General features: G+C 38.4%; 1 pseudogene; it reads left to right on the top strand.

Moving 5' to 3' along the window:
• Positions 1-4,388: 4,388 nt before the first annotated feature.
• LOC125101656 (40S ribosomal protein S4, X isoform-like) lies at positions 4,389-5,136 on the top strand (annotated as a pseudogene).
• The last annotated feature ends 3,697 nt before the right edge of the window (positions 5,137-8,833 follow it).

Here is an 8,833-nt window from a genome sequence, read left to right as displayed (position 1 = left end):
CCCAACATAACTAGTCAACTATATCCCCTCCATACTACTACCTATCCTCCATGCAGAGTCCCAAGAACTCTTTTCTGAGGACATTGAACCCAAGTCTCAGTGATCATCACATTATGTGTTGGGGGTTGAGGATAGACCTGAAGAAAAATGAAGCGATAAAGTGACAATTCTGCAAGAAGGGTAGGACTCCTTAGTTTCTTTTCCCATTTTTGCTTCCAACTGGAGCCAGGTTTAACTCCCCAGGCAGGAAATGAACAAATTTTCTCTGGAGAAATTAAATAGCAAACCCCCCTCCAAAAAACAAACAAACAAACATAAAACAACAAAAGCAAATTTTAAAAATATCAGATACTGGTGGAGGGAAAACCTGGGGGTTGGTCTCCAAAGCTGACTTTGTCCCTGAACAAGCCAGAGAGATGGATTGCCCCTCACTACACACAAGCCAACACACACACACACACACACAGCTTTCAATCTCCTTTTTAAGTGTCTCACTCTAAATATAAATGGAGAGCCTAGGATAACCAGACATTAGAGGAAGACCTCCAATATGAAAGGGAACAAAACAAGAAGAGAGAATAGAGGAATCACTGATAATACACACAGAAATTATGAATATTATTCTCAGAAAAATAAGCAAAGACATTCAATCCCTGAAACAAGATCAGGCTGCCACAAAAATAAATAAATAAATAAATAAATAAATAAATAAATAAAGTGTGTGTTTAGGTTGGGGGTAGGGAATTAGAAAAATACAGAGAGTTTCTAAAAACATAACAGCAAGAATGAAAAACTTGGGAAATAAGGTGAGGAAATAAGAAGAAAAGAAGAACTAATAGATAAAGAGACAAATAGAAAAGTTAAGAAAATCAGAAGATCAATTTGAGAGCCCTGTACCAAACCAATAGGGGCTCTAGAAAGAGAGAACAGTGGGGAGGAAATTATGAAAGATATAATTTTCTCATAATAAAATTCTCTAGAACTAAAGATTAAATTTTTAACTTAATCTTCAGATTAAAATGGTCAATCACAATAAATGAAAGAGGACGGACACCAAGGCACATTGCTGTGAAATTTTAAAATCTCAGCAAGAAAAAGAACATTGTTTTAAGATTCCAGAGAAAAAATACAGTTCACACACAAAAATTACAAATCCAAACAGCAGCAGATTTCTCAATAGTAATTATAAAATGTAGAAGAAATGCAGCAATTACTTCATAATTTTGAAAGAAATGAAATTCTATACCCAAACTATCACTGAAGTTTGAGTATAAAATAAAGACATTTTCAGATACTCAGATCTCAAAAATTTTACTTTCTCTATACGATTTCTTTACAGGCTGCTGGAGAAAAACAAACAAACAAACAAAAAAAAACCCCACAAAACAGGAATTCATCTGAAAGGAACTGTAAATGGGATTCAAAAATAAAGCAACACATCTGGATTGGAGTAGAGGGATGAAAAGCCCCAAGAAGAACAGTTTTAAGGGGAAAAGATGGAATTGACTTTTTGAACATATGGAAAATATTGATAGGTATATGTGATAGAGACATTAGAGCTTTTGGGGGGGAAATTACAATAGGTCCAGAGAAATGTAACAAATGCAAAGAGAAAAGTATTAATTCCAAAGGACTGTATAAGATAAGAGGCATGATTGTAGTATATTACTGGGCTTGGCAGTGAATATTATTTCCACCATCATCATACTCTAAGCACTGATGAATGATTTAAGCAAAATTTGTGATACTACTATATGGGGGTGGGGTGGGGAAGAGGATCTGTGGATGTGTGTGTAAGAATAAGCCCTCATTGAAAGGGGAACCCTCCTACACTGTTGGGAGGGATGCAAACTGGTATATCCGCTGTGGAAAACAGTATGGAGATTTCTCAAAATGTTAAAAATAGAACTACTCTATGACCCAACAATTGCACTAGTAGCTACTTACCCAAAATAGATTCGAAGGGGTACATGCACCACAGCATTTATAGCAGTATTACCAACAATAGCCAAACTATGTAAAAAGCCCAAATGTCCATCAACTGAGGAAAGGCCAAAGAAGAGATATACAATGGAATACTATTCAACCATCAAAAAGAATGAAATCTTGCCATTTGCAATGACATGGATGGAGCTAGAGTGTATTATGCTAAGTGAAATAAGTCAGTAAGAGAAAGAAAAACACTATTTTATTTCACTCATACGTGGAATTTAAGAAACCAAGCAGAGAACATACGGAAAGGGAAGGAAAAAGAGAGAGGAAACAAACCATAAAAGACTCAATGATAGAAAACAAACTGAGGGTTGGTGGAGGGAGGTGGGTGGGAGATGGGCTGAATGGGTGATGCATACTAAGAAGAGCACTTGTCATGTTGGGAAATGGGTATTATATGTAAGTGATGAATCACTAAGTTCTTATTCCTGAAACCATTATTACACTATATGTTATTTAACTAGAATTTAAGTGAAAATTTGAAAAAAAAAAAACTGAAAAAAAAGAATAAATCCTCATTCTCTGTGACAAAAAATTAAAAGTTGATGTCCGAAACTATTAAATCAAAATTGTGTGACATACATATCACATTAACAAAATGAATGATGAAAATCAAATGAATCTTTCAACAGATGCAGAAAAAGTATATGACAAAATTCAACATCAATTTAATTAAAAATTCTCAAGGTGGATATCAGGGGAATGTACTTAACATAATAAAAGTCATTTATGATAAGCCACAACTTATTTTCAGCGTCATACTCAACATGAAAAACTGAAAACTTTTCTTCTAAGATCAGGAACAAGATAAGATGCCCATTTTTGCCATTTTTATTCAACATAGTATTGGAAGTCCTAACCAGAGTAATTTAGTCAAGAAAAAGAAATAAAAGGGATCCAAATTGGAAAGTAAGAAGTAAAACTGCAAAGACTCCAGCCAAAAACCGTTAGAACTAATTTAACTATTCAGTAAAGTTACAGGATACAAAATCAATATACAGAAATTTGTTGCATTTCTTATATACTAACAATGAACTATCATGAAGAGAAATTAGGAAAACAATCACAATTACAGTTGCATCAAAAGATATAAAATATCTAGGAACAAATTTAACCAAAGGTAAAAAGATCTATACACTGAAAACTTTAAGACACGGAGGAAAGAAACTGAAGGAGGCACAAAGAAATGGAAAGATATTCTATGCTCATAGATTAGAAGAATTAAAATGTTAAAATGTTCATACTACCCAAAACAACGGACAAAGTCAATACAATCTCTAACAAAATTCCAATGATATTTTTCATAGAAATAGAACAAATAATCCTGAAATTTCTATGGAACCACAAAAGATCCTGAACAGCCAAAGCAACCTTGAGAAAGAAATGCAAAGCTGGAGGCATCATGCTCCCTGATTTTTTTGGCCTTTTAACTTTTTATTTTAATTCCAGTTAGTTAACATATGGTGCTATATTAGTTTCAGGTGTATGATACAGTGATTCAACAATTCCACCCTCCCTGATTTCAAACTATACTCAAAGCTTTAGCAAATTAGACAGTATTGTACTGGCATGAAAGCAGGCACATAGATTAATTGAATAGAACAGAAAGCCCAGAAATAAACATGTATGGCCAATTAACTATAACAAAAAAGGCAAGAACAGGGACGCCTGGGTGGCTCAATTGGTTAAGCCGCTGCCTTCGGCTCAAGTCATGATCCCAGCGTCCTGGGATCAAGTCCCACATCAGGCTCCTTGCTCAGCGGGAGCCTGCTTCTCCATCTGCCTCTGCCTGCCACTCTCTCTGCCTGTGCTCACTCTGACAAATAAATAAATAAAATCTTTAAAAAAAAAAAAAGGCAAGAATATACAATGAGGAAAAGATAGTCTTTAATAAATAGTGTTGGGAAAGCTGAACAGCCACGTGCAAGAGGATGAAATTGAAATACTATCTTAGACCACACGCATATATTAACTCAAAGTGAACTGAAAACTTTAAAACCAGACATGAAACCAAAAACCTCCTAAAAGAAACACATAGTCAACGGTCTTGGCAATGATTTTTTTGGATCTGACTCCAAAAGCAAAGGTAATAAAAGCAAAAATGAACAAATGGGACTATATCAAACTAAAAAACTTCTGCACAGCAAAGGAAACCATCAACAATACGAAAAGCCAACATACCAAAAGAGACAAAATACTTGAAAAAAATATACCCAATAAGGGATTAATATTCAAAATATATAAAGAACTCCTACAACTCAAGAGCAAAATAACAAACAATCTAATTTAAAAATGAACAGAGGATCTGGATAGACATTTTTTTCAAAAAAGACATACAGTGGCCAACAAACACATGAAAAGATGCCCAACAGTCTTTTTTCATACCTAGTGCAGCCATGGCTCATGTTCCCAAGAAGCATCTGAAGCATGTACCAGCTCCAAAGCACTGGATGCCAGATAAACTGACTGGTGTGTTTGCCCTTCATCCATCTATTGGTCCCCATAAGCTGAGAGAATGTCTCCCTCTCATCTTTTTCCTAAGGAACAGACTTAAGTATGCCTTAACAGGAGATAAAGTAAGGAAGATCTGTATGCTGTGTTTTTTATTAAGACTGATGGCAAGGTCTGAACTGATGCAACCTACCCTGCTGGTTTTATGAATGTCATCAGCATTGACAAGAGTGGGAAGAATTTCCATCTGATCCATGTCACCGAAGGCTGCTTTGCTGTTCATCAGATTACACCTGAGGAGGCCAAGAACAAGTTGTGCAAAGTAAGAATGATCTTTGTTAGGAGAAAAGGAATCTCTCATCTGACCCATGATACTTGCACCACCTACTATCCATATTCCTTCATTAAGGTGAATGACACCATTCAGACTGATTTGGAGACTGGTAAGATTACTGATTTCATCACGTTTGATACTGGTATTCTGTGTATGGTGATTAGGGTGCTAACCTGGGAAGTACTGGTGTGATCACCAAAAGAAAGGGACATCCTGGTTTTTTTGATATAATTCATGTGAAAGATGCCACTGGCAACAGCTTTGCCACCCAGCTCTCCAACATGTTTGTTATTGGCAAAGGCAACAAATCATGGATTTCTCTTCCCCATGGAAAGGGTATCTGCCTCACCCACTGCTGAAGAGAGAGAGATTGGTGGCCATATAGCAATGGGTAAAATGGTCTCTAGGTGACATGGTTAAGTCTTTATACCTAACTAAGATAATACACAGCACAAAAGAAAGGAAAAGAGGGAGGAAGGAAGGAAAGATACTCAACATCAGCGATCATCAGGAAAATGCAAATCAAAACCACAATGAGATACAGCCTCACATCTTTAGATACAGGTAAAAGTAGTTGTTAAAAGGGAGGGGGTCAGGGGATGAGTGAAATTAGTGAAAGGGGTCAAGAGGTATGAATGTCTAATTATAAAATAAATAGCCACAAGGATGTAATATACAGCATGGTAACTATAGTGAAAAATACTGTAGTGCATACTTGAAAGTCACCAAAAGAGTAAATCCTAAAAGTTCTAATCACAAGGAAAAAAAATTTTTGTAACTTCATATGGTGACAGTTGGTAACTAGACATATTGAGGTAATCACTTCACAATGTATACAAATACTGAATCACTACGTTGTACACCTGAAACTAACATAATGTTATGTGACAATTATACCTCTCTAAATATAAATAAAATAAATGCAATTATACACACACATACACACACACACACATAAATTGTGTGATATAAACATATTTAGCTAGGTGACAGTTTTCACTTCTAGGGCTAGGATTTGGGATTAAATGGGATAGAGTAGATGACTATATTTTTCATTTTAAACTTTAATGCATATATTACTTTAATTGAAATATTAATTTTTAAATAATTTTCAAAAATAAAGGTAGCCCTGGTTTTCTCTCTCTCTCAGAAAGAAAAGTGAGTTCCCAGCTATGTCCTTCACTGCTTAGGGGCACCTGGGTGGCTCAATCAGTTAAGCATCTGCCTTTGGCTCAAGTCATGATCCCAGAGTCCTGGGATCAAGCCCCACATCAGGCTCTCTGCTCAGTAGGAAGCCTGCTTCTCCCTCTCCCACTCCATCTGCTTGTGCTTATTCTCTCCTCTCTCTCAAATAAATAAAATCTTTTTAAAAATAAAAATAAATAAATAAAATCAAAGGGGCTGACTAGTGAACTAGATGGATAAGGGGGTGAGGAGCCTCCTAAATATGGGAGCCCAATGAAGAGAGACTCAGACAAAGTCAACTGGACCCAGGAGTAGAGCCTTAGTCCTCCGAAAGCAAGGACAGCCCACCTCGTGCCCAGTATACAGGCTGTCCCTTAGAACTGCTCTCATCCCAAATCCCCACTGAACTCCTGCTTGAGAGTTATGGAAAAGGGAAGTGCAGCTGATCCTTAGACAACATGGGTTTGAACTGCACAGGTTGTCCAGTTACATGTGGAGGTTTAGCAATAAATACACTACTGTAAATGCATTTTCTCTTCATTATGGTTTTAATAACATTTTGTTTTTTTCTAGCTTATTCTGTTGTAAAAACACAGCATATAATACATATCAAAATGTGCTAATTCACTATGCTATCAGTAAAGCTTTCAGTCAATAGCAGGCAGTGGGTAGCTAAGTTCTGGGGGAGTCACATTGTTCCAAGGTCAACTGTATAAGCACAAATACAGGAACTAATTCACTAAGAACTATGTAGGGGCACTTAGCCCAGACAGCTCTGTCTTGGAATCCCACTGACAGAATATGTCCTAAAAGTGGGGAAATCCCTGGCCTGGACCCTTCCCCATCTGGGCACGTGGAGAGCTCCAGCACACTGGAGCGGCATCCAGAGGAAGACTGAGGTGCTAAAAGACATGGACATGCCTTCAGGGACATATCAGAGCAGGGCAGGAGTCTGAAATGTGTAAACTGAGTGCTGACTGATCTTGCTCATGAGGGCATACATTAGGTACCTCCTGAAGACCCTCAAAATCCCACTGGGGCATTTTCCAGCCACCCAATAGGCTGTGTGAGCAGACAGATTCCTGGGATCAAGCCCCTCATCAGACTCACTCAGACAGAGTGACCACTGGCAAGTTCAGTGTCTTTCTGTTTACATAGCCCTGGTGCCCTGAAAAAGCAAATCTTACAGATGTAGCAAAAAGAAGGGCATATGTACGCCAATGCTCATAGCAGCAATGGCCACAATCGCCAAACCGTGCAAAGAACCAAGATGCCCTTCAACAGACAAATGGATAAAGAAGATATGGTCCATATATACAATGGAATATTACGCAGCCATCAGAAAGGATGAATACCCAACTTTTGTATCAACATGGATGGGACTGGAGGAGATTATGCTGAGTGAAATAAGTCAAGCAGAGAGAGTTAATTATCATATGGTTTCATTTACTTGTGGAGCATAAGGAATAACATGGAGGACATTAGGAGAAGGAAAGGAAAAGTGAATTGGGGGAAATTGGAGGGGGAGACAAACCCCATGAGGGACTGTGGACTCTGAGAAACAAACTGGGGGTTTTGGAAGGGAGGGGGGTCGGGGGTTGGGTGAGCCTGGCAGTGGGTATTAAGGAGGGCATGTATTGCATGGAACACTGGGTGTGGTGCATAAACAATGAATCTTGGAACACTGAAAAAATAAAATAAAATAAAAAATAAATTTAAAAAAAAAGAAAAAGAAAATCTTCCTGAATGAGGTACAAATGTGCCACCTTAGGCATCTGGCTCTGGCACAGAGTTCTACCTGACCAGCTCAGAGTGCTCTTGCCATGGGCGGTCCTCCCAAATAATACCAATCTGGGAGAACATAAAGCTAAGCAACTGCCCACATGCCCCCCCAACAAAAAAAATTTCCAGGACACCACTCATGGGCTGTCACCCCTCAGACGGCCCCACTAAGTCTCAGAAAGGGTTCGTGACCAGGGGATAAGTAAGGGGCTGCTGGCTCTGTGGTCTGAATTCCACAGCTTATGAAGAACAAGGGACCCTGGAGAAAAGAGCTCTCAGCTTTAATGTCTGCTTTTCTCCGTGGCCAGACCCTTCTCTTGGCCCTGGACACATCCTCACTTTGAGGAATCAAAGCCGAGGCATGCCCTTGACCCTCGGGTACCAAAGGGGAAGCTCCCATTACCTCCTGGGAGGTAAAGCAGCATTTCTGTGTCTCTTCCCTTACTCTGGTGGTTGTGTTGTTACAACACATAAAGGGAATTTTCCCCCTTAAGGATCATTTCTATTTCTCTAACAGCAGGGCCTCTCAGAGACCTCATGTGAGCCTCTAACCTGCCCTCTCCAAACCAGATACTCCCAACCACACATCCCATCGTTCAATGATATAGCCTCCCCTTAAGGAAGGTCCTCTATTGTTTTTCATACATTGATCCTTTTGCTCCAGCTAGACATTCCAGAAAGGCAAGGATTAGCCTTAGACATCTATTCTATAGCCCCCAAAGCACCAGTCCTAGCCCAATAAATAAGCTGGCACTCAATAAGTATGACTTCACTAATGCTTCAACTCAAATGGCTAGTTTCATAAGGAACCTGAAAATGGGCTTGTTGGGGGGAATAAACAAACAGAAAAATTTACAGGTACTTCAAAGTGTTTTTGATATCCTCTCCTTCTTTTTCAGCCCCTTCTACAATCCCTCCGCACGCTAAAAATACATAAATAAGAGTCTAATAGAAGCCATACATTTAAAATAACATATTTTCAGGAGATTTTTTTTTTTTTTAACAAAGCTTGGACGCCTGTGCAGGCTATAAATTTACAGTTGATGATCTTCTGCCAGAAGTTCTTTTGGGCACTTACAGCTGTGAAAT

The sequence above is a fragment of the Lutra lutra genome, chromosome 6, assembly GCF_902655055.1.
Source record: "Lutra lutra chromosome 6, mLutLut1.2, whole genome shotgun sequence".
In the NCBI taxonomy this organism is placed as follows: Eukaryota; Metazoa; Chordata; class Mammalia; order Carnivora; family Mustelidae; genus Lutra; species Lutra lutra.
This window is presented reverse-complemented; position numbering and strand designations above follow the sequence as displayed.